The sequence below is a fragment of the Balaenoptera physalus genome (assembly GCF_965194825.1).
Source record: "Balaenoptera physalus genome assembly, chromosome: 1".
Taxonomy (NCBI): domain Eukaryota; kingdom Metazoa; phylum Chordata; class Mammalia; order Artiodactyla; family Balaenopteridae; genus Balaenoptera; species Balaenoptera physalus.
In genome coordinates, this window is record NC_138882.1 from 162,411,722 (window position 1) to 162,436,910 (window position 25,189).

General features: G+C 48.1%; 1 protein-coding gene across 7 annotated transcripts in view; it reads left to right on the forward strand.

Annotated features, from left to right (window-relative positions):
* HIVEP3 (HIVEP zinc finger 3) overlaps positions 1–25,189 on the forward strand; it is a 508,837-nt gene that overhangs the window by 381,790 nt on the left and 101,858 nt on the right. The window contains exon 1 of one of the 7 annotated variants that reach the window (XM_082466059.1): positions 11,304–18,663. The exons of the other annotated variants lie outside the window; for them this stretch is intronic. The gene's annotated coding sequence lies outside the window, so the exon portion shown is untranslated. Of the gene's footprint in view, positions 1–11,303; positions 18,664–25,189 lie in introns of those variants that run through there. 7 annotated transcript variants of the gene reach the window in all.

A 25,189-nucleotide genomic window follows, 5' to 3' on the forward strand; every position in this document is an offset into this window, starting at 1 on the left:
GAGCTGGGGGAGTGTGCCTGGCACCAGCTCCCCAAGATGAGTACTGAGCACGTGGGAGGCCCTGGCAGGGCCAGTCTGATGTTTGCATTTCCCCAGTGTTTTCCCATTTCTCCCATTTTCTGCCATACTTATCCCCCCACCTTTTTTCCGTCAGCTATTGTCTGGTCACACATGATATGATTGAAACAGCTCTGGCTTCTCTTGTGTCGTTTGTTTTAATCAACTCTCAAAGCTCGGTTAGGGCAAGGGCTTGGTCTCATTAGTTGGATTGGAATCCCCAGCTCCTAGGAGTATGCCTGGCACAGAGGAGACGTTCAATAAGCATTTATTGAATGAGTGAGTGAGTGAGCGAGTGAGGGACTACTGGCTGCTAGGATGCCCGTGACCCAGGCAGACATCCAGGTGGATTCGCTGAGCATGTTTGCTGAGTGCCTGCTGGAACCTAGGCACCTTTTTAAGGCAATGCTTGCATTCCAGTGGGAAGAGAGAATGAATCATAATGGACAAGGTAATGCTCACTGGTGATACACACCATGAAGAAACTCCAACAAGGCAGTGTGATGGAGAGTGTCAGGGAGGAACAGGGGAAGCCGGAAGATGGCCCTAGGGCATCCTCTCGGAGGAGTTGGCATTTATCCTGAGACCTGAACCATAAAAAAAGTGATAGCCATGCCAAGGTCTGGGAAAGGGGTATTCCAAGCAGAAGAACAGCAGGTACAAAGGCCCCACTGCAGGAAGGAGCAGGGCTGAGGGTCCGTGGAGAGGCCACACTTGGGGCCACTGCTGATTCCCTTGCCAGCACCTTTGAAGGGGGCATTGGCTGGTATCTGGTCTGGGACCTGATTGTCTTCGTGGTACAATCACAAAACCAAACTTGGTCCATCCCGGGTTTCGGGGTGTAGGGCTGCCTCGGCTATCTAAGAGGGCTGCCTCCCCATCTTGTCCAACCCCACCCCTATAAATGAGGAAAGGGTCGGGCTCCGAAGACCCCTCCCAGCTCTGCCATAATAGAATCTGATGCTCTGTGTGCAGGAGATTCACAACAGTTCAGGTGGTCCATCTGGAGGGATCGTGAATTAGTTGTGCCGCTTCCATTATTAATAACCATGATGTCATACATTTGTGTGGTTCCTGATGGGCTGCAGAGCACTCTCTCCTGTGGACTCATCTGCCAAGTGAGGGAGGGTTAAGAAGGGGGGGATGTCGGCGGTGGGCAGAGAGACCTCAGATACTGCCACGTGCTGCTGCAGGCTCACCCCAAGCCGCTTCACCCCCGAATCCCTGCTTCCTCAGCTGCAGAGCAGTACACAGGAGAGCCTACTTCCTGAAGCCCTGGGGCTGTGAAGTGAGAATCAGCATGTCAGGGCCTGGCATGCCATCGTAGGCACTTGGTAGCTGTTGGTTCCCATTTTACAGATGAGGAACCCAGAGCTAAGAGCACTGTGGCTTTTCTGGTCCACTCCTGTATCTTCATTCTTCCCAGCACAGAGCTTTGAATAACTATGCTGTTGAATTGATTTGCCTAAGGTTGCACAGCTAGTAAAGGACTAACCCAGGACTTTGGGCTCCCAAGTCCTTTTCATAAACATCACGCTGTTTGGGAATAATTGTCATGGTTAATAAAGACAGGCCGTCACACCCCATCTGTAGATGATCAGAATTATTGTTGCTTTGTTGAGAATCCTAAAATTGTAAGGTCTCGGGTTCTGAGGCATGATATCCTCTGTAAAACATTCAACGAATATCTTAAGAAACATGTTGGAACCTTCTGGAAGAGCATGTAGATGTGAAAGAATGACCTCCTGAGGAGAGTTGAGAGCAGTGGTTTAACCAAGAGTGTCCTTTCCTGTTACCTGAGGGCTTGTAACGGAAGAGTTCCTAGTTCTACCCCCACTGTCTGATTCAGAGCTTCTAGGGATGGCATCTAGGCATGTGGAGAAGCCCCCTGGTGCTAGAAGTTCAGCCTGGGGATGAGAAGCCTGGCCAGCTAGTTGCCGGGGAAGTCTGGCAGGCCCTCCATCTGCCTCCTTAGCTGTGGCTCTAACCCCTTTGTCCCCACCTCACATCAGCCATGTGGGAGGAGCACGAGCTGTGGAGCCCCACAAACCTGAGTTTGCATCTCCTGCTTTCTAGCATGTACCTTGGCCAAGTTCCTTTACCTCTCCCAAGCCTCAGTTTCCTCATCTGTAATATGGAATGCTCACTCTTCCCTACAGGGTGGTTGGGTGGATTACAGGAGACCATCTATGTCAGATATCTTATGAGATATCTGTGCCTGGCACGTAGTAGGTGAACAGGAAACAATAGTTTCAGTTATTATTATGAAAAATGAATTATAATAATAAAACAACTGCAGTATTTGTGAACTGGTTGCTACTAAAGGGTTCAATAAAAATAGACCAATTTGCTCCAAACACCAGACTTTTGAGAAGAGAGTCCACTCCATATTGTAAACACCAGTCCTTGGGTCAAAGAATTACCAGCTCCGCCATCTTCCCACACCTCTTCGTTGCTCAGTTCCGGCTCTGGTGGGGAGCTGCGGGCTGCGTGGGAACCAGGGCTGGCCTCACTCTCCACACCTCTCACAGATCCATGGGCTCAGAGAGGGGGACGTGGGGTTTGAAGGTCAGTGTCGAGTTCGGGCTGTGCTCACCTACGTCAGCCTGGTCTCCCGTTCCTGAGGTCACTATGTGGAGGCAGTTGAGAGGCAAGCACGTGGGCTTGTGGGAGTCACAGGACGTTGCACTTCTAACCTACTCTGTCATTCATTCATTGATTCTTCGGCAGTGGGTGGAGCCCTTCCGTGGGCTCAGCGCGGGGCTAAGCACTAGGAGCGCGCCTGCGTCCTCGCGAAACTCAGAGTCTAGCCACTCACTAGCCATGTGGCGTAGACAAGTTGCATTTCCTCTCCAGATGTCAGTTTCCTCATCTGTAGAATGGGATTGTTCTGGCTACTTCACCAGAGGCAGATCTTGGTGTTTTGAGCCCCCCCCCCGACCTCTGGAGTGCTGTCGAGGTTTTAGAGTCTCTACTAGAGCAGGCGGGCAGAGGACAGGGCTTCGGAACCGGGAGGAACTCCACTCTGCTGCTGGCTCTGCCTTGTACTTGCTCTGTGAGTCGCTGCATTTTTCAGCTTCTCTGCGTTTCCTTTTCCTCACTTATCTAATGTGGTTATGGCACCTTTGTCGTAGGGCACTGTGAGTGTGAGGTGAGATGGTGATAAAGAGTACCTGTCTGTCAGTAAATGTGACCCCCATTTCCTTTCTGTCTGGCTCTTTACTGTCCTGTGCTTTGCTGCTTTTGGAACGTGACCTCTACCCACTGCTGCCCAAGACCATCAGGTCCCCGGGAATGGGCAGGGGCAGGCAGACAGCCATCCCGGAGCTCAAGGAAATAAGCACATGTCCCTTGGTGAAAAGTGGGCCTGGGGAGGTGGTTCCAGCCCAAGAGGAATCAGGGCCAGGATGCAGAGCCAGGAGTCCTGGGTTCTGTCCAGGACCTGCCACCAGGTCACTGTGTGTCAATTGCCAGTTCCCTCCCCTCTCTGAATCTCAGTGTCCTCACTGAGGCCAGTCTTCCAGATCCCCTGGCATCTTCCTGCCCTGAGAAGCCCATGGGCCTTTGATGTGCACACTGAGTAGCCTCAATAATGGAGTGGGCTGGTGGGGTATGGGGGTTTCACCAGTTTTTTCTAGCCTGGGCTCTACTGGAATTGATCCTGTGGAGAAGCCAGCAGACAGACTCTGGACAAAGAAGAGACTGTGGTTTCTAATTGGCAGAGCTGCTCATGGGAGGGGAGGCAGATGAAGGGACATTAATAGCATGAAATTAAATTAAAAGAAGGGCATCACTCCTTTTTTCTCCCTTAAAGAAGACCCAGAAGGCTCAAAGCCACCTGCTTCACAAATAGCTTTTCTCTCATTTGAATTCAGTAGTGTGTTTGGATGGGAAGAATTTGTTTTCAGATGATCAGGATGGAGGCAAGAGGTTGCAGAGTGACACTGGGAATCCAGTCATCTACCGAACGTCTGTTGAATACTTCCCAAATTCTAGGCACAGGGATGCAGCAGTGAACAAAACAGACAACAGTCAGTGCTCTCCTGGAGCTTATAGACTAGCAGAGAGAGGCATATCGTGAACAAAGGAGCTCATAAATGTGTAATACGTCAAATGGGTTAAGTGCCATGGAGGAGAAGCAAGTAGGGTAAGAAGTTCAGAGAATGCCAGGGGAAGGATACGGGGGCTCTTGTATGTAGGATGGTCAGAGAAGTTATCACTAAGGTGACATTTGAGCAGAGCCTTGAAGGAAGTATAGAAATGAATACACTAATTTAAGCAGAGTTGTCTTTCTCTATGGTGTACCTGAGAGCCTTTGGAAAGATCTCATTTGAGGCTGAAATGGTCAGCTCAGTCAGGCAGCTCAGTCTCTGGGCCATCCTGCTTTAGATACAGGATACCAAGTCTAATTCATGATCGTCGTTACACCCGCATTAATGATAATATCAGTGAGCTGGATACGACTCTAAGTGAATGGATCTTTAAACCTTCAAAACGCCTGTCCACATAGACTGTCTTATTCAGTCCTCTAACAAGGTAAAGGTATCATCTCCATGTTGCAGATGTGGAACCTGAGAAATCTATATATGGAGTGACAAGCCCAGGACCATATCCCAAGTGAGGGACAAAGTGAACATTCAAACCCAGACTCTGCCACCCATGAGGCCTGTGTTTCTCCCTGCGGGGCAGCTGGGCACCCAGCATACCACCTTGCATGCAGCAGAGGATGATATTTATTTTTTTGAAAACAAAAATAAATCCATAGACTAAGAGGATATGATGACTAAATGCAATATGGGATCCTGGCACAGAAAATGGACATTAGTGGAAAAACTGGTGAAAATATGAATAAAGTCTGTAGTTGAGTTAATAGTAATGTATGAGTGTCAATTTCCACTTGACAGAAGTACCTTGGATATGGAAGGTGTTAACGTTAAAGGAAGCTGGGTGAAGGGTGTATGGGAACTCTCTTCCATCTTTGCAATTTTGCTGTCAATATAGGATTATTCCAAAGTGAAAAATTTATCCAAAAATAAATGAATAAATCCACATACACTCCGACTCGCCAGCCTCCTCCAGGTTAATGAGGAGAGTCATAATGGGGCATCAGGTAATTGAATCCCTGCTGCTACTAGTCATGCCTAGAGTTACCTGTGTGAGAAGGAGCAAAATTATAAACCAATGCCTGTAACCACGCTGGAAGAGGAATGGAGGAGGTATCTCCCCCGGAGGCTGCCCCCAGGTGAACTTCTCGTATACCGTATAACCTGTATTTTAGGCTATACCAAGTATGCCCTTTATATGTGATGAAAGGTCACCAACTCATTCTCACTTGATGCTGCAGCAGACAGATGGAAACCTAGTTTTATTTGTAGGGCTGCCTCATGTGACTCTATGAATCGGGGTGACTAATGGCAGTGAAAGAGTGACGGGAGGTGGTGAGAACAGAATCAGAGAGGGAAGGTGTAACGCCGGTTTTCTCTTATGGTAGAAAACATCAGGGCCAGGGAACGGTGTCTCCTGGAATGAAGGAAAGAGAGCAGGGTCAAGGGCTTCCTTGCCGTGATTTCCTACTCACAAAGCAAGCGGGCTGGGGATCAGTCCCTCCAGCTGAAAACCACTGAGTCCAGAGCAAGTGATTGGTCCAGCCTCACTGTGCAACTGCCCGGGAGACACAGCTTAGCCTGTCTGGGTGACCTGGTCTCCTAACGGTTTCCAGAGGGCTTGTTCCTTGGCATGTGGGCATTTGGTTGGTGTAGCCCTGAAATATAGGACAGGCAGAAGATGCTCAAATGGACAGGAAACCATCACCACGAGTCTGTTAGAAAGCATCTAATGTTTAAAAGAGTAGGGCAGCCACTCCAAGATAGACTTTATTTTAAGCAGGCTCTGATCTTGTGAAATAAAGAAGTCCAGCCTTTCCCATAGTGTGTTTTCTAGAGCACAAGTGCCATGGATGGAAAGATGTGTTACAGGGAGAAAATAAAAGTGCTCTGTGTGCAGTTTTCCAAGCTTGATTGATCAGAGAACTCATATATATACACATACGGTTTTATATATATACTTATATATGTACATATAAGGAATAGATTTTATATACGTGTGTGTGTGTCTGTATAAGGAAGATGTATACATATATAAGATCGCTGAACTAGAGTGCTATACGGAAACATTTTGGGAAACACTAAAGTTATCTGAGGTCAAAGCTGAAAAAAAAAAAACCCCAAAATGAATGCTAAATTGTGACTCTAAAACTTGTTTCTGCATGTTCATTTTAGCAAGTCAGTTTCCCACATTTTTTTTCCTATTTTGTTAACTTGACTGCCCTTTTCTCAGAAGAAAAATGGCAAATGGCACGCAGATGATCATTCCCCCTCCGTTGTGTACTGTGTCCAAGGGAGACTGAAGTACTGCGTGTGTTCCCTGAGATGAGGGTAGCCAAGCCATGTGACAGCTCGGTGGTGGGTCTCTAACCCAGAAACCCTTGTGCGACATTGGTGTTTGGGGAGCTAAAAAAGAACCTCATTAAAAATGCCACTGAAGCCCCAAATTCGGCCTCTGTCAGGTGTGGTTTTCACACAAGGGATCCCCAGCACTTCCACAAACACAGGTGTGTTTGTCACCCTGTACGACGAGCATCTTTACTGCTCCCAGTGCCAGGTCATTGGACATGCCAGGATAGGTGAGAACGCTCTTTGACTACATGACGATTTCTAGCTAAGCTAATCCTCACCCCACTCCCTGGTACCAGACTTTCTCACCCCATGTTGCCCCCAGGGGAGAGTCCTGAAAACTGCCGACCTGACTTTTGGAAACTGCCTGCCAGCCCCTTCCCAGCCGGGGTCCCACCTCAGCCTCCACGTCCCCTGACTCTTTACTCCCGTGCATAAATTCTGCCCCCACCCAAATCCTGCTTCTCACTCCTCCAGGCATGTTCCCAGCATGTCCGTGTCCCGTCTAAGGTACAGGGTCCAATTCCATTTTCTGATTGCCTCTGTTAGAAACTGAACTTCAGTTTCCTACCTGGCATATTATATCAATGTGTACTTAGACTCCACAAATAAAGTAAAGGATAAGTAACAGAAAGAGGGAAAATTTAAGGAAGGAATTTTCTTTCTCTATAGGTTAGATGTCGGGGAGAGGGAGCTTTTCAGATATCTCATTTGAGGATGAAACGGTTGGTTCAGCGAGGCCCTCAGACTCTGGCCTGTCCCTCATCAGACATGTGTGACCTCAGACGTCATTTGAAGTCTCCGAGCCTCTCTTTGCTCGGCCGTAAACATGGATTGACGCTCCCACTTCCCTCTTGGGGTTTTGAGTCAATGCTGTGAAACTTGCGGGGAGCCTAGAGCAGTGCCTCGTGCATAGAAAGCTATGTGTTGTTATTCTTAGGATGAGAATTCCATCAACCAACTGAAAAAACAACCAAGTTGAAAAAAGTGTGCAAAGATGTAAACAGGTAGTTCAGAGAAGTGAAAATGGCTCATAAACATATGACTAATGCTCTAGGTACTAAAAAACAAAGGATGATAAATACAAATGCTTCTAGAAGGCAAAAATGTGAAAAAATAGAGACAATCTAGTGCTGGCAAGGGTCAAGGGGACTTGTGAGCCTAAATTGGTATCAATGAAAATGATAAAGGCACATACCTGCCCTGATCCCGAAATTCACCAGCTATGGAAACACACATGTACACAAAGATACACACACACACACACACACACACATATATAAGGGTGTTCCCTTGCAGTGTTGTTTGCAGTTGAGAGAGCTTAAAAATGACCTCAATGTACATCAGGGACGGCGCTTTAGAAAATTATGGTGAATTTGTACTGTGGAATACTTTACGGCCATTTAAAAAGAAAGAAGTGAATCTATAGGTCCTGACATGGGAGGACATTTACAACATACTTTTAACTGGAAAAAGGTTTCTGTGTGATATGTTTAATCTGATCCCATTTTTATACAGAAACAAACAGTTATATATGTGTGTGCACGTGTAGATGTGTTTCTGTGTTCATGAAAAGAGCATGGGAAAATACCAGGGAACTGTTAGTGGTAGTTTCAGCTGGGGAGTAGAAATTGGGAGGGTGAAGGGGGACTGGTCCACATTTTCCTTTAAATACTTCTGTATTTTTAAAAAAAAATATTTTTAAACAAAGAAAACAAAAAAGAAAGCCCAAGGAAATGAAGAGCAAAGACTAATCTTTATAGCACAGGATTATTGAGAAGATGAAATGAGATCATGCTTGGCAAACATCTAACACAGTGCCTGATGCTTACTAAGTACCCAATAAATGCTTCTGTCCTCTTGGCCCTCCCACCATAGACTCTGGGCCACCCTGCCCCTCTGAGTCCATCCCGGTGTTTTCCCCAGACCGCGAGCTCAGTAAACACGCAATGGTGATCACAAGCTGGACAGCACACCAGGCGCTGTGTGCACCACCCCAGTGCCTGCCCTCATGGAGCCCCTGGTCTGGGGAACCCACCCTGTTTCATTTCCCAGCCGTTCCCTGGGTCCTTTCTTCTTGGTCTCCTTGTAAAAGGCTGCCTTCCTTCACTGGTTGCTGCCGGCCACACCTCCTGTCTCCCAGAAGGAGCCTCTCACCACCTCCCAGCGTGGGGCCGGCTTTGTCACCAAGCACATTCCAAGGGTGAATCTTATCATTTGGGTCAGGTCTGCTCACTGGTTTGTTTCTTTTCTGTTTCCGCTCACGGCCAGGCTTTCCCACTCCCGGGCGGGTGTGTGGGCTTTCCTGGGTCCCTTCCCCCACTAGCTTCCACCTGGCTTTGATGAATTCCATCATGTCTGCTTAAAATCATTTCACTTCCAATTTGCTAATTTAATTCTAGTCTTACAGAATTTTGGCAACCCTGCCAAATTGGGTGCCAGATGCAGATTTAATGAGCATATTTTCAGTTCTTTTTTTTCTTGTCTGCTTGGAGATGCCGAAGAGAACGGGTTCTGGAACTAGTCCCCAGGGGGCTCCCTGGAACACCCCACCCAACGTTTGACCTTGAGGCCCCGGGCATGCCCTTCCAGCCAGGTCTCTCCCAGTCTGACAGGTGGAGCTCATGTCTGCTCCCCTGGGAAGGGAGCTGTTATTGCATCATTCTCCCAGTCCTAGAAGCCTCAACCCAGTTCCCATCGTTTGGGCTTCACAGGAAGTGTATTTGGAGAAAATTACTTATTTCCTTCAGCCCATGTCTTCCAGCAGCCATGTGCAGCTCAACAGATGTTCACGGATTCGTCTCTTTTACAAACACATACTGAGCATTTTCTAGAGTGATTTCTCAAAGTGTGGTCTGTTGACAACCTGCAGTGGAATTCTGGGTCGGGGGCGGGGGAGGGGACAGATAATGCATATTCCTGGGCCCTGCCCACAGCTGTAGCATCAGCCTGGATTCCACCCCTGAGGGGATGCTAGGGCCTCCAGCAATTCCAAGTGTTACCTCATTTCAAACTCATACGGACCCCTTACGGAGACATTTTAGTCTCCAAGAGAAAGACTCAGAGAAGTCAAACGGGTGGTTCAGGATCCACAGTGGCGAGTAGCAAAACTGGGACTTGGCGTGAGCCTTTCGGTTCTCAGTGTAGGGCTCTTGCCCTCTCTGGTCACAGTGGCCCAGGGCTGAGAGCTGTTGTTCTCGATCCCAGTGGATTCACAGCAGGCCTGTGCCTGCCCTCGTGCATCCACACACACCCTGCTTCACAGACAAGGACACGGAGACCACGTTCCCACCGCCAAGCCGGCAAGTCTGCAGCGCTGTCAAAGCAGGGGCCACGACCCACACCACATCTGGTTCTAAATTCTGTGCCAAGAGACGCAAAGGGCTGAATGGTGGAACATGGACGTTCCCTCGAGGACCAGGAGAAATGGGCAGAGCTCTCCGGTTCCGGCACGGAGGCCTGCCCTGCTGCTGGGCGAGTCACGTCTATTCCTGAGCCTCGGGCTTGTCGTCAGTACAGGATAGGGTTGGCTACGGTCGATGATTTCCAAACTTCTTTGGAAAGTTCTCACTTCTTTGTGGCCGCAATAAAATCTTGTACAGCGTGTACAGAGAGACAAAACTGGAGATGCCTGGAGTGGCTCAGAGCTTTCCAGGAGGCAGTTTGGAACATCTCATTTAGCATCAGCGTGGGTCATCTATGTGCGTCCTCCGGCCACCCCGCCCCCCAACATGACAGGTGGCTACAGCCTAGCCTTGGGGTCTGGCGCCTCGGGCTCCCGTCCGGGCCCTACCACGTTCTGGCTGTGTGACCCTGGCAAGTTGTATCCCTTCTTTGAGTCTCCGTTTCTTCCCTGTGAAGTGGGGACCATAGCAGTTGAGGTGAGGATGAAATGAACTAGTGCGTGCAAAATACTTAGCACAGTGCCTTGCATGTATCAGTAGAAGGTATGGTGACTCTTGTTTTCCTTCGATGGGATAGGATGTAAAACATGAGAAGTTAACAGTCATGGCAGAGATTTCCCAGGGCCCTAGAAACACCATGTCGTATGAGAGAGTGCTGTGGACGGTGAGGCCCGGATATTTGTGGGTCTGTATATTTCAGCAATTTTTTTAGCCCCTGCAGGGGGTGAGATCTTCTAAGAGAGAAACTCCCTGGTGGGGTGAGGGGCATGGTTTCGACCGAGATTCCCAGGTGGGAGTCCCAGAGTGGGAATGCCGAACAGGCTGGCAGGGCTCACCTGGAGCAGAGGCAGGGCGGGGCACAGCTGAGCTGGTGTGAGTGGGCCTCTGGCTGCTTCCTTCCGTGGGACCTGCTGCCTCAGGGCAGGGCCCGGTCACATCCCAGAGGCCCAAGGACGGGGCAAGATCAGAGCATCATGGGCTTCAAGCCCACGGGGGTGCCCAGTGGATCCCAGTGCTGGTGGCGAGAGGTCAGAGAAGGAAAGGTTGGGGCACTGCAGGGACTGGCTGGAACCTCCCGTGCCCACAGTGCCACAGGGCTGGGGACAGTGAGAGTGAGAGAGTGAGTGGCACCGAGGAGGGGCTGTTTTCCAGCTCAGTGGGACTATTTCTGGCTCTGCTCCTGTTCCCGCAGTCACTGTGGAAACTGCACGTGCCCAGTTCAGTGTGGAAACATGACGAGTTTTTCAAGAGTGATGTACACTAAGCAGCCAGCCAGGAAGCTGCCGCCACTGCTGCTGGCAGGGTGAGAGTGTGTGTCTGCCCGCCCCGGCTCCCCACCCCACCCCCATCTCCTTCTCTCTCTGCCTGGGCTGCCTTTCTCCTGGAGCTGTATTTGGGGGAGGTGTGTTCTGTGCAACGTGGTAGGTAGGCAGAAAAACGGCCTTCAGAAGACGTCCCCATCCTCATTCCTAGAACCTGTGAATACATTACATGGCAAAGAGGAATTAAGATTGCAGACGGAATTATGGTTGCTAATTAGCTGAATTTTTTTTTTAATAAATTTATTTATTTATTTATTTATGGCTGTGTCGGGTGTTCGTTGCTGCGCGCGGGTTTTCTCTAGTTGCAGCGAGCGGGGGCTACTCTTCGTTGCGGTGCGTGGGCTTCTCATTGCGGTGGCTTCTCTTGTTGCGGGGCATGGGCTCCAGGCATGCGGGCTTCAGTAGTTGTGGCATGTGGGCTCAGTAGTTGTGGCTCGTGGGCTCTAGAGCACAGGCTCTAGAGTGGCAGTAGTTGTGGCACACGGGCTCAGTTGCTCCGCGGCATGTGGGATCTTCCCGGACCAGGGCTCGAACCCATGTCCCCTGCATTGGCAGGCAGATTCTTAACCGCTGTGTCACCAGGGAAGTCCCTAGCTGACTTTTAAATAGAGAGATTATCCTGGATTGTCCACTTGAGCCCCGTGCAATCACAAAGGGCTTTAGATGTGGAAGGGGAAGGAGACTCATTGTCAGGGATGTGATGTGAGGGAGGCTCTACTGCCGTGGCTGTCTTTGAGGATGGAGGAGGGGGCCGTGAGCCCAGGAATGCAGGCAGCCCCAAGAAGCTGGAAATGGTGAGGGAATGGACTCTCCCTAGAACCTCCAGAAGAAACAGAGCCCTGCCAGCACCTTGATTATTGCCCAGTGACCCGTTTCAGACTTGTGACCTCCAGAACTGTAAGAGAATGCGTTTGCGTTGTTTTGAGCCACTGCGTTTGATGGTTGTATGTTACAGCAGCAGCAGCAGGCAGCGACCGGGGAGGCTGAGACTATCATGGGGAGAGGTCCGCAGAGAGGAAAGCTGCAGCCACGATCTTTTGTTTCCCTGAGGTCTGATCATTGCCTGTTGCCTCACTCTGGACACGGGTCCCCTCTGGCCAGCTTGCTCTCTGAGTGGGCAAGTGACTGTCCCCTCTGTTTCCTCCAGGCTTCCTGTCCTGTCCCCTCTAAGTGACTTCTCATTCCTCTGACACTTGGTGCCACTCCTGGGGCTTGTCACTTGGGGACCTTGCATTGTCTGCTTTAGCCACCAGCACGCTGCTGCCCCTACTCCCACACCCCTCCCCCGCACCAGCCACTCGCTGGGCATTGCCAGAACCTAGGGGAGGAATTAGTGACTTCTGCCTGTTGAAGCCGGTTGTGCTCCCAACTGGTCGGAGCCACGCTCTGTGCTGTGTGCTGAAAGGGCCTGGACTTGAACACAGGGTGCCTGGGGTTCGGTCCTGGCTGTGGCACCCGGTAACTCCAGCCCTCGGCTGATCACGTCCCTCCTTCCTCATGGAGAGGCTGGAGGGAAACAGGATTGGTGTGAAAGCCTTTGACAACACTGCTGTCCGGGTGAGCGTGGCTGTCAGTGTTACTTTTCTCTCCCAGAGCTGAGTCCAGAAGTAATAGCTCCTCTTCCCACTGTGGCATATGTCACCACCCTGCCTGGAGCCCTTCTCCCTTTGCTTTAGACACTTCCCGCATGCCTAGACCTGGGGAAGCCTAGAGAAAATGTGGAGAACCAGGGCTGGGATGTGGGTGAGGCGAGTGAGGTGCCCAGGGTGCAAAATTTCAGGAGGTCCTCACCCTTAGCGTCACGCAAACATGGTAGGGAAGTCTAACCCCACACTCCCTTAATAGACGAGGAAACTGAGGCCTAGAGAGTGGAATGCCTTGCTCCAGGGCACATGGGGGGCTGGCGGTAGAGCTGGGACCAGAACCCAGGTCTCTCCCCTTCAGCTCCAGGGCAGGTCCGCTCTTCTTCCAATTAAATGCATGAGTGAGAGGCTGAATGACTTTATTACTCCAGCATATATTTATGGAGTGCTTATTCTGTGTTAATAGTGTGCTAGGGGCTGGGCTTCAGTTTGGGAACAAGGCAAGCAGGGTCTGGTCCTCCCCTGAGAATTTATATTCTGTGAGAAAAGAATAAGTAATGAGGCAGTTAGTCCTTTAATTACAACGATGATGAATGCTATCCAGGGGTTGGAAGTCATGGGCTGTGAATGGTTGTGCAGGTTGTGCACTGCACAAGTGCATGTAGCAGTCCTACCGTGGGGCCTCCATTAAGGAGGTTACAGTATAATTTGGAAGACAGGACTAGTATATCCTTAAAGTACCAGTACAAAATCATGAGTACTGGTTTTAACCACCATCATTGTGTTTAAAACAATAGGCTGGAAGGAGGGCCCAGAATTGCAGCCCTTGTTCCTTCTTCTCCAGGGCTCTGGGCCCTCACCTCCTTTCCCTCCCTGTTTGATAGTCAGATCACATGCAGTCAGCCCTCACTGGGAGTCTCAGAGGAGGAGCCCTGCATCCAGAAGGGCCTGGGAGACCAGGAGAAATGAGGCATTGCCCTCTCTTGGGGGGCAGAGCTCCTGTTGTCCTGGACAGGGTTCAAAGGCAAGGAGTCCTGTGATGGCAGAATAGGCTGGAATCTTCAGAAATAAAAGCTTCTCTGCCTGGACAAAGTCCAGCTCTCAGCATCACCTATTTTCTAGAATGGTGGGCCTGGAAGGAGTCTGGCTTCTAGGAATTAGGTGTCTCCCTGCCACCAGCGCACTGCATGGCTTTGCACTCCGCGCATCTCTGGATGTTTCCACAGGCATGGAGAAAGCGTGTGGAAAAGCATGGGGAGGTGGGTGTTGCTTTACTAAAGTATCTTGCCTGTCTGTCAGGCAAGGCCAGCTCCTGGGAAGCCATGGTGTGATGTCCTGGGGGCCAGCAGCACCCCTCCCACACACTGGTTGGGGGACTTTAACAAGCCCCTCACCTCCCTGAACCTCACTTTATCTGTAAGGCAAGAGTGAGAAAGACCTATCTCACCCAACTGTTAAATTTGAAAAGAAGGTCCAATGTGTGCAAGGGCATTTTAAGTCTCTGGTTTATGAGGACACAGAAATTGCCACCAAATGAGGGCATTCCTTCAAGAATCAAAAGGCCATCTAACTGAATAGATAAAGAAGATGTGGCATATATATACAATGGAATATTACTCAGCCATAAAAAGAAACGAAATTGAGTTATTTGTAGTGAGGTGGATGGACCTAGAGTCTGTCATACAGAGTGAAGTAAGTCAGAAAGAGAAAAACAAATACCGTATGCTAACACATATATATGGAATCCAAAAAAAAAAAAAAAGGTTCTGAAGAACCTAGGGGCAGGACAGGAATAAAGACGCAGATGTAGAGAATGGACTTGAGGACACGGGGAAGGGGAAGGGTAAGCTGGGACGAAGTGAGAGAGTGGCATGGACATATATACACTACCAAATGTAAAACAGATAGCTAGTGGGAAGCAGCTGCATAGCACAGGGAGATCAGCTTGGTGCTTTGTGATCACCTACAGGGGAGGGATAGGGAGGGTGGAAGGGGGATGCAAGAGGGAGGGTATATGGGGATATATGTGTATGTATAGCTGATTCACTTTGTTATACAGCAGAAACTAACACAACATTATAAAGCAATTATACTCCAATAAAGATGTTTAAAAAAAAAAGAATGCATTGTAGAGTTGCAGTAAGTTGAAAACTTAATTATAAAGATTTAAATTATTCTTGAAAAAAAAAAAACAGGCCATCTAACATATTTCCTTAGTGAGAGGTCCATCCTGGCTTTCAGGAGGAGCAGAGAAAGACGTGTGGTACTCTGTTTGTTTTTTTTAAAATAAGGAAGAATTATTCTGACTGGTAAATAAATCAACTCCTTGGCAAGGAGTTAAAAGAGAAGGGGTCCTTAGAGATGGGCTTGTTCTAGTCTCTGGTTTGACAGAAGGGGAAACTGAGGGCTAGAGGAGAACATGATTTGTCTTCGGTCACATGGCTGGTTAATGGCAGAGCTGGGGTCCTGCCCACCTCCTGTGCCACCCCACACCCTGTCCCATATTCTGGGAATTTAGCTATTTAAAGAACAGTAGGTAGAGACAACCTGTCAGGGAAACAGGAGGGTGACCCCGGTGAGAGTAAGAGGATAGGAAGGTGGGCACAGTCCGGACAGGGGGTGAGCAGGATGGACAGGAGGGAGGCAACAGCATGGAAGGTCTTGGTTCCAAGTGGCCAGAGGCGGAACGCCCTTCAGATTCCCCTCCTCCTGGAACCGCCCGAAGCCTCAGCCCATCTCCGGGTTCCCAGGATGTACATCCGCCACAAAGGTAAGCCTCAGGCTGTTTGGGGTCCTAGGCTGCTGCACAAAGGGCGATGTTGGGGACCATGGACCTGCTGGTTTGGCAGAGTGACATGTTGCTTGTCCTGGAAAGTGAGTTCCTGAATGTGGTGATGTCAGGGGCAACACCCTGGAAGGCAGGCCAGTGGGGGTGTGTTTACTGGCTGTTACTCATCACTCATTCACTCCGCACGCCAAGCGCTGTGCTAACAAGCACCGGAGGTACACAGACGGTACACGTTGTTCTTTCCCCAGAGGCGCTCGCCGTCTGTGGGGAAGACAGACACACAGGAAGATGACTATCACAGTGTGGTGGGGTCGGTGTTGCAGCAGAGCTCTGGCTGGAGGGTCAGGAGCAAGAGAGAAGGGGGTTCCAGCCCGGTCCCTGGATGGTGGAGGGGCTGGGGGAGAAGGAGGAACTACCAGGGCCGAGCTTTCAAAGGATGGGTGGGAGTTCGCCTGGCAGAGAGAGGAGGGAGGATCTTCCTGAAGAAGGGTTTGGAACCTGGGAAGAAGGTGGCGTGTCCAGGTATTAGGTAGCTGAAGAGCAAGGAGTAAGGAAGAGTGTCAGGCGATGGGTGAATCTGGAAGGTCACGGTGGCCGTATGGGGAAGAGGCTCTGACACTCACTTAAGGAACCTGGATTTCTAAGAGCGGTCAGCAAGCACTGGAAGTGGTTATGGCGCACCGTGATACTTGCTTACTCTGAGATGCAGAAACATCGCCCTGCGTGGCGGGGAGAGTGGGCCCAGTGGCGGTGGGTGGACAGGAGTCCAGGGGCTTGAGAGACTCTTACGGAGCCAATTCACTGAGAACCTGGGGACACGTGGAACGTAGGGGGTGCAGGAAAGGGAGCAGTCAGCCACAGCTCCTGGACTTCTCAGGATGCCTCGGATGCTTTGCAAGACCCCTATGCTGAGGTTCAGGGTTCCACCCTGGGCGGTGGGCTGCTTACCTGGGACAGCAGTGGAGCCAGGGCTGGGCTGGAGCTGTGAGCCCCTTGAGGTCCTGACTGACACCCCATCTGCTGGTTCCCTCAAGGAGAGCTGAGAACATGTGGATGTTCTGGGGCTGTTGACTCATCTTCACCAACATACCTACACTCAGGGGTGGTCAACTGAGAGAACTCAGAGTTTATCCCCTCGTTCATTGTCGTGAATTATGCTCAAAGCTCTGTGAGTGACACAGAGATGTGTCACACACATCCTAGTCCTGTCCTCAAAGGTCATGTGGTTTGTCTGTGATGCTGACAAACATTTGCATAAGTATTATGTTCCACATATACAGGGGAGAAAAGGGAAAGGCCACAATAAAGAGACCACGTGCTGTAAATGAGAGATCATTCCTGGCCAGAGAGGGGAGGGCATGGAGGGCTTCATGGAGGAGGTGGCATATGAGCTGGGCTCACTTGGGTGGATGTGGTTGGATTTGGCCACAGTGAAATGGAGAAGAGCATTTCAGACAGGCAAAACTGCACAGAAGCAGGCCAACTGTGAGCATGGTAGTTTGGCAGGAGCAGGGGTTCTTTAGGGGAGCATTGATGTCAGGGGCAGCCTGGCTATTAGTAGAGAAGATCTCAAGTGTAGACTTTACTCTCCAGGAAGAACCACTGAAGAATTTGGTACAGGGAGGGGCGTGGTGAGAGCTGAGTGTCAGTTTATCTGGCCTAGTGGAGAGGGTGACCTTTCAGACGCTGCTAGGTACTGGTCCAGAGGAGAGGATGACTACTGAGGTCTTAGCAAGGGTGATGGAGAAAGAGGCCTCTATCCATATTTATTGACGTTTATTGAGGCTTTAGGCCAGCCACTGTTCTAAGCACTTTATGTGGATGAACTGAGTCTCGCCAAGTCCAGCCATGCGGGTGCTACTGTTATTCCCATTTTACAAATTAGTTTACCGCAACCAGAGGTGTTAGGTAAATAACCTGCCTAGGCAGGTCACACAGCTAGGAAGCGGAAGAGGCAGAGATTCGAACCCAGGGGCCTGTCCTCTTAACTTCCACCCTAGAAATGGCTTCCCAAGGGGACAGAGCAGATGAAAGGTGGCCCTGCCAAGGTTGGAATGGTTTCTCCCACCTGTCAGACCCCCCCGGAATGGTGGGGCTGTCTGGCTCTGAGGGCTGACCCTGGTGCTCTTCACCCCAATAAGCAGTGGGGGCCCCTCTGGGCCTGATTGGTTCACCGATTTGAAACAACCTACATATAGGAGGTGACAATGTAAATAACTGATGCAATGGAAACTTTCTATGGAAAAAGGTACCCACTCAAACAGCTACAAAGTCCAAAAAAAGGAAGAACAGCAGAGCAGACCCAGAGGGCTCTGTAGCAAACAGTTTCCTTTGGCACAGCCTTTTCTGTCTGCCTGAGGCTCTGAGCTGGTGGGGGAGGAAGCCAGCAGCACTGGACAGGTGGCGATCTAGACCAGAAGCTTGGCTGGATCCCTGGAGGGCCCGGGGTCATCAGGCTTCCCCTCTTAGCTAAGGAGGTAGCCATGTGGGTGCAGAAAGCAATTCTTCCTCCAAACACACACCCTGGTTCTCAGTCTCCTCCGAAGGCCTTGATTGGGGCCCCTCCCCTCTGCGGACCAGTGGTTGAGGTTTTGCAGTCCCCAGTGTCTCCCAGGGCTTCAACCTGCTTTTTTTTTTCCCCCGTGCCCTCCCTGTCAATAAGTTGCATCAGTCTTGTTATGGGATCTGAAATCTTCTTATTTTAGCACACAAAATCATTGTAAATATAAGTAAAGCTAAAAGATCAGAAATAACCAAAAGAGGAAGAGGAGAAGGCCATTTTCTGGAAAGTTGACTCTGTATTATTTAATTCTTACACCGACCCGAGCTCTGCACTGTTGCTCCCATTTTAGAGATGAGAAGACTGAGACTTGAAGTGTTAAGTGACTTGCCTGAAGCCACACAGCAACAGAGACCAATGGTGCCTGGTTTTATCTAACACTAAAGCCTGGGGCTGTCCTTCTGCTGTGCAAGGCTGTCCACATCTCTGTTTCCTCAGCTGTCAGATGGTAGCATCAGTGTGACAATGAGATAATAGAAGGACAACACTGGCACATGGTAGGCACTCAACAAATGTGGGTTTCCTTCCCTACCCCTCCCTTATGCCTCTACAAACTGGGGAGATGTGATGAGCCTTCTTGTGGGGAAACAGCCCGAGTTTGGCGATCCTTGGGAGGAAGGGAGGTAACCACTGATTTTCTGGCCCATCTTCCCTACTTGATCGAGAACACCCTGTGGCAGGGGCCAGCACTTCTTCACCTTTGCACCCTGGGGTCTAGCCCAGTGACAGGGAGTGTCTTGTCCAAGGTGGCTGGATGCAGCTGGACCTCAAAGGTGGACCAGTCCAATGGGCTGTTTATTGCACCCGGCTGCAGGAGATTTCCGGTGAGAGGGGGCCATCACTAGGTGTGGCCTGGTATGGCAGGAAACAACTCCTCTACCCTTCTACCCGTGGCAGCTGTCAGCACCTCAACCTCACGTGCAGGCCCTGGGGTTTCATCTGCACTTTCTCTTCCTGCCACTCTTTATTCTCTTAGACTCCTGGGCTGGGTGCCCTCTATGTGCATTCAGGGCCTCCCTCCCCCCTTCCCTGCAGTGTCTTAAAACCGTGGATGTTTCTCCTGCTAATCCCCATATAGAGTTTGTGGGACCAGATATTCTTGCCTATCACTAAACGGAATCCATTACCCTGCACTTGAAGTTCCTCTTTTTCTGTCCTCAATACAAATGGAAATATATCACCATCCCCTATTTTTAAAAACTCTGCTTTTACTGGAAAACATTTCCCAGGTCTTCTCAAAGTATGTCCTGTCCATATCAAAGGCTCTGAGCTCCACTGCCTCTCTGCTCATTTTTCTTGTTTGGGACACCTCACTCACTACTCCACGGGAGAGAGCAGCTCCTTGTCTGGAGAATGGGGCGAGGAACCAGGAAGGATCCAGAAGCAGCCCGTGAGCTGTCCAGTGCTGTGGCAGTGTTCTCAGCCTGAAATGCAGAAACGTGAGGCAAAGGAGCGCATCCCAGGAAAGGGAGAGCCCGAAGCCTACCACAGGGAAGGAGGTGGGAAACCTTGCAGAGCCAACCCCAAAACGGGATCCAGAAAGAGGAGAAGTGGACAGAGGGAGGATGACTTGGATGGTCTCCCACTGTAACTGAAGAAAAGCACAGGCATTAATTGAGTGCCTTTTGTATGCTGGGTCCACACTGCATCTCTCACACACTTTGTCTCATCCAGTCCTCACAACAAACCCAGGGAGGGGTGATGTTCTTCACTTTTTACTCATGAGGAAAGAGGCTCAGAGAGGTTAAGTAATTTAGCTGAGGTCGCACAGCTATTAATAGGTGAAACCAGGGTCTAAAACCAAGTTCCTGTGATATCAGGGCTGTCTCTCTGTGCTTTCCTGTGCTGCTTCCCTAGTGTTAGGTAAATGAGGCAGTAATTCTCCCCATTTCCCCTCCCAATTGCTAAGTAGCCCCACGTGATCCCCCGAGATTATTCTATGTGATTCTGCCATGTGAGTCCCGGTGTCTTGGATTTTTGTGTTTTCTTATTGGTTTACAGACCACCGTAACAGAAATAAAAATAAAAATGAGAAAGGTCCGTCCCACAATTCCCTGCCCCAAGCAGATCAGACTCAGCTTATCCGTGTACCAACCCCATCTGCTGATGTCCCATTCACAGTGGAGGAACAGTCTGTGTGTCAGGAGGGCAGCCGTGGCCTCAGAGCGGGCCTTGTCTACTTTCTTTGGGATCAGGGTGTGAGGCCCCTTGCTGGAAACCCAAGCCCCCAGGCTCCCCTGCCAGCCCTTAGAAAGCCACTGTGTTGTGACCCAGTGAGGCTGGCCCCTGCAGGCATCCTGGGTTTTTCTTTAACCCTTCATCAGCTGAACTTCCCCTGCAGTGATGCCACCCCAGTGCCCAGGCCGGATGTGAGGCGCCCTCCACCTGCCAGCGGAGGCCGTGCTGTGCTGTGATGCTTTGGTTCCACAAGGAGGGTGGGGAGGGGAGAGGACGGGCCTCCCTCCTTGTGGTTTTGGGTGGGGCCTGCAGAGGAGCTGGCCCTGGTCCTTCCTGCCCTGGGTAGATGCCACCTTGCAGATGGGCCCCTCTTGCCCTAGTGGGCCTTCCATGTTCAGCTGCTTTCTAAACACAAGACAGTTTTATATCATTTTAAAATTGAAATTTTTAAATTCTAAAAGTGATACATGCTTATTGTAAAAAAAAAAAGAAGAAGAAGAACAGTATAGAAATGTATAAAGAAGAAAATGCATGCTCTGAACCCCACTCACTGCACAGTCCCACCCCTAGGATGTGCTGACTACTTAATCCTGCAGGTCCTTTGTGGCATTAAAAGCTACACAGATATGTGTGTGTCTGTGATGTTGCTTTTCCCCTTTTCTCACACCGTCCCATTGAGGGGAAGTGTGTGTAGCAGCTAAGTGTGTAGGCTCCGGAGTCAGACAGGAACCAAGGTTCACCACCTGTCAGGTCTCTTAGCCTCACTAAGTCTCATGTGGAAAATGGGACCAGCAATAGTGCCTTCCGTCGAGCAGGCTGTGAAAAGTAAGGGAGGTCACTGTGAGAAGTGTTGAACCCAATATTCAACACATAGATAAAGTCACAACAAATCTCTATTATTGGTAGAAGTATATATTTATTGCTAATTAAGAAAAGTTATTGTCCCATTATTATACCATTGGGTGGATTTATCATCATTTACTTATTAGGCCAATTCCCTGCTGATGGGTATTAAGGTTGTTTCCATATTCACTGATAAAAATAATGCTGCAGCCATTGTGTGTGTGTGCATCTGTGTGTATGTTGTGTAAGATGTGTGTGTATTTGTGTGTGTGCACTTGTGAAGCTGCTGGTTCAACATAAATTTTGGTCAGTCCTTCTCTCCAACACTGGATGGTAGCAGTCATTTTCGTCTTTGCCAGTCAAATCGGGGAAAAGGTGATATTGACTTTTAACATATATCCTTTAATTATTAATGAGGGCAAGCATCTTTGCATCTTTATTACACATTGTAATATCTTGAGTAATGATCTGTTTATTTCCCCTCTCCATTTCATTAGCTGTGCATCTTTACTTATTGTTTTGTGGGTGCTTTTTATGTGTTATAGATATTGACCCTGTTTTATATATGTTGCAGATATTCATATCTAGTCTGTCATTTGCTTTGTAACTGTTAATGGGGTCTTTTGTTGTATGTAGTGCTTAATTTTTTTATGTAGTCAATTTTATTAATCTTCTTCTTTAAGAGCACTGAGATCTACTTCAGGCTTTGAACGTTATTTTCCGACACTAAATTATGTAGATATTCTAACAGTTTTGGTGTTTTCATGGATTTGCTTATATGTTTTGTTTATATCTTTAATTCAAATAAATTTTGTTGTAAGTGTGGTACATGTACTCTATTTAAAATAGAATTCTACACCCTCCCTCACTCTGTATCCCATTTTATTGTCATGCCATTTATTTTACCTGCATGTTTGTTTCCTGCTCATCTCCCCTGGCTAGACCCTCAGCTCTACAAAGGCAGGGACCCTTTCTGTTTTGTTCATTGCTGCATATCCAGTGCCCAGAATAGTGCCTAACATATAGTAGGCACTTAGTAAATATTTGTCAAATGAATATACAACCAGCCAGTTGTCACAGCTCTCTTTAAGTAATCCATTCTTTCTCACTAATTTGGAATTCTATCTTTGGTAGCCTTTTCTGTTTCTTCTTTTGTTATTGATCTATTCAGATTTTCTCCCTCTTCTTTAGTTTTACAATTTATGATTTTCTAGAAGATCATCAATTTTCAAATCCACTGACATCAAGTTATGTGTCACATTCTCTTAAATTTAAAACAGTGTTAATATACATGATTGCAATGCCTTTCATAATGCTTATTTGTGATTTTGCTATTCACTGCTAGTCAGATTAGCCAGTGGTTTGTCCGTGTTGTTTGTGTCAGAGAACTAATTTCTTTTGTTGCGGTTGCTGTACTTTTCTCATTCATTCATTTTTGTTTTCAACTTTATTCATTTCTTCCTTCTAGATTATTCTGGTTTATTTTATTCTTTTTCAGCTTCTTAGGTTAGATGCTTATTAATTCATTTAGTTTCAATCTTTCTTCTTTTATCATAAAAGCATTTACGGTTTGTATTTTCCTCTAAATGCAGCTTTGGTTATATTCCACGGGTTTTTTAAGTAGGTTTCTCAATGTTGTACATTTATAAATATTCTACAGTTTCAGTTTTGCTGTCCTCTTTGACTCAAGTTTATTAAGAAAAGCATTTTTAAATTGTCCTGTGCAGAGGTTTTTTTTGGGGGGGGAGGGTTTGTTTGTTTGTTTCTTTGCTACTTGTTAGTTTCCAATTCTACTGTATTGAGAACTGAGCCTGTGATATCCATGTTGGAATTTGAGATTTTCTTGTTGTCTACTACAAAGACATTTGAGATAAAGGTGTTTTGTTTCTTGAGTATATATGAAGTTAAGCTTACTATCTTCAAATCCTCTATATTTTTCTTATATAAGGTTACACGTACCATCAAATTTTGAGTAATGAGCTCAAGATCTCAAGATGTTTCCTGGGTTTTTGGTTTGTTTTGCCTTCTCCTTGTGGTCCTAAAAATGTGTTATTTCGTATACTTTATGGTTCTGTTGTACAGGGTGACGGTAAAGGTTCATGATTTTTGTGTCTTCTTGGAGAAACAGACTCATTAGCAATATAAAATGCCCCATTTATTCTAACAGTTTTGCATTTTGACTGATATTAATATTGACTTTCTTGCATTCTTTTTGTTACCATTTTGTCTATTGATGTCCCTTTGCCATTTCTTTGATTTCAACCTTTATCAATTTGTGTGTTACCTCCAAACGGCATATGGCTGGATTTTTTTCCCCCAATCTAATCTGTCCTAGAGTAATTCCATTTATTCACATTCTTGTATTTATGATATGTTTGGTCTTACTTTCATCATCTTACTTTATGTCTTTTGTTTGTTATACTTTTTCCTTTCTTGTTTTCTTTTCCCTTTCCTAACTCTTGCTGAATAATTGAATTTCTTTGCTCCCCCCAACAGTTTTTAAATGTCTGTATCTTATTTTTCTTCAGAAATGGTTACCCTTAAATAAAAAATAAAACCCATACTTCTCTGTCAATGTCAAGAACTAAATGGTATCTAATTTCCAACAAGATGAGACCATTATTATTAACATTTGTTTAGATTTGACTGTGCGTTTTTCTACTCTTAGTGTTCATCATTGTTTCCTGTGTATCCTGTCTTGACCTTTCTTGAATTACTTATTCTGATACAGTTTTTATTTTGTTGGAGTAATTCCTGGAGTAATTTTTTTTTAAGAAAAGATAAGTGGGTGGCATACTATTTTTAGTGCTTCTCTGTTTGGCTTTGAGACTTGGCTGAGTAAGGGATCTTAGGGCTTTAACCGTTTTTCCTCAGAGCTCTGTAGTCTTGGCTCTGTTGCCCTCTAGCAGTTAATGATGCAGATGTCAAGTGCAAAGTCAATTTGATTCTCAAAATTTGTATAGAGACTGTCAGAGAGGAAGCTGAGTTTATTGCTCACTGGGTAAGGGGGAACTTCACCTCCATGGAGCCTTGGCATATCTGGAGGAGCGAGGCAAGGTCAGGATTTGTTGAGGATTGGAAGTCTCTAAAATGGGTATGTCAGCATGGGGCTTGACTAGGATTGTGTAAGAAATACAGTACAGCAGTTGCGGACCTGTAGAAACAGTGAGGAGGAATTTTGAGGCAAGGCAGGGGATTCAAAGAGCTTACGGAGCCTTCAGCACGTTTCAGTAATGAACAGTCAAGCCGTTTGCCAGGGCTAGAGTCTCGTGAAAGCACTAAGTAATACTCATGAAGACAGTAAGGTGTGTGGGCAGGTGGTTTCTGTCCCCCGCCCCCCCCCCCAACTTTGGTCTCTCTGGCAACCTGAAGGATTCACTCATTATCCTTGGATTTCAGGAATTCCATCCCTCCTGCCCTGCCCCAGCTCTGCTGCCTCTGTGTGAGTTTCCTGGGTGTTTGGCAGCTGGGCCTTTCCCTTGCCCATGTTGGGTGAGGCTGGCTGAGCTCTGATTAGACTCTCTGTGCCTCCCACTTGTCTGCTTTTCCTCAGACTTGCTGGCCAGCTGGTGCTACTATGGATCTGTTCTTACTTGTACATTTCTCTTTTCATTTCAGTGGTGTCTGGGGGAGAAGACGTAGACAGATGGGCCCAGTTTGCCATATAGAACCTCAAATGTGTGTGACATTCCTGGTGACCCCAATGCAGGTGTGTCCGCCGGGCTCTCCCACCTGCCACCAGAGGCCAGAGTGGCATTTAGGTTACGCTGAATGAAAGAGAGGAGAGCCGTGGCTCCCTCCTCCCACCTCATCCCATCTTCTCCTCTGGCCACACCCCTGGGCCTGACCACATTACCTCACTGATTAAAACGGTTTGGTGACCTCATTCCCCTACAAGATCAAGTCCAGACTATCTCATATACCAAATTCTTTTTTTTAATACTTTTTAAAATAGATTTATTTATTTTTATTTATTTATTTTTGGCTGTATTGGGTCTTCAT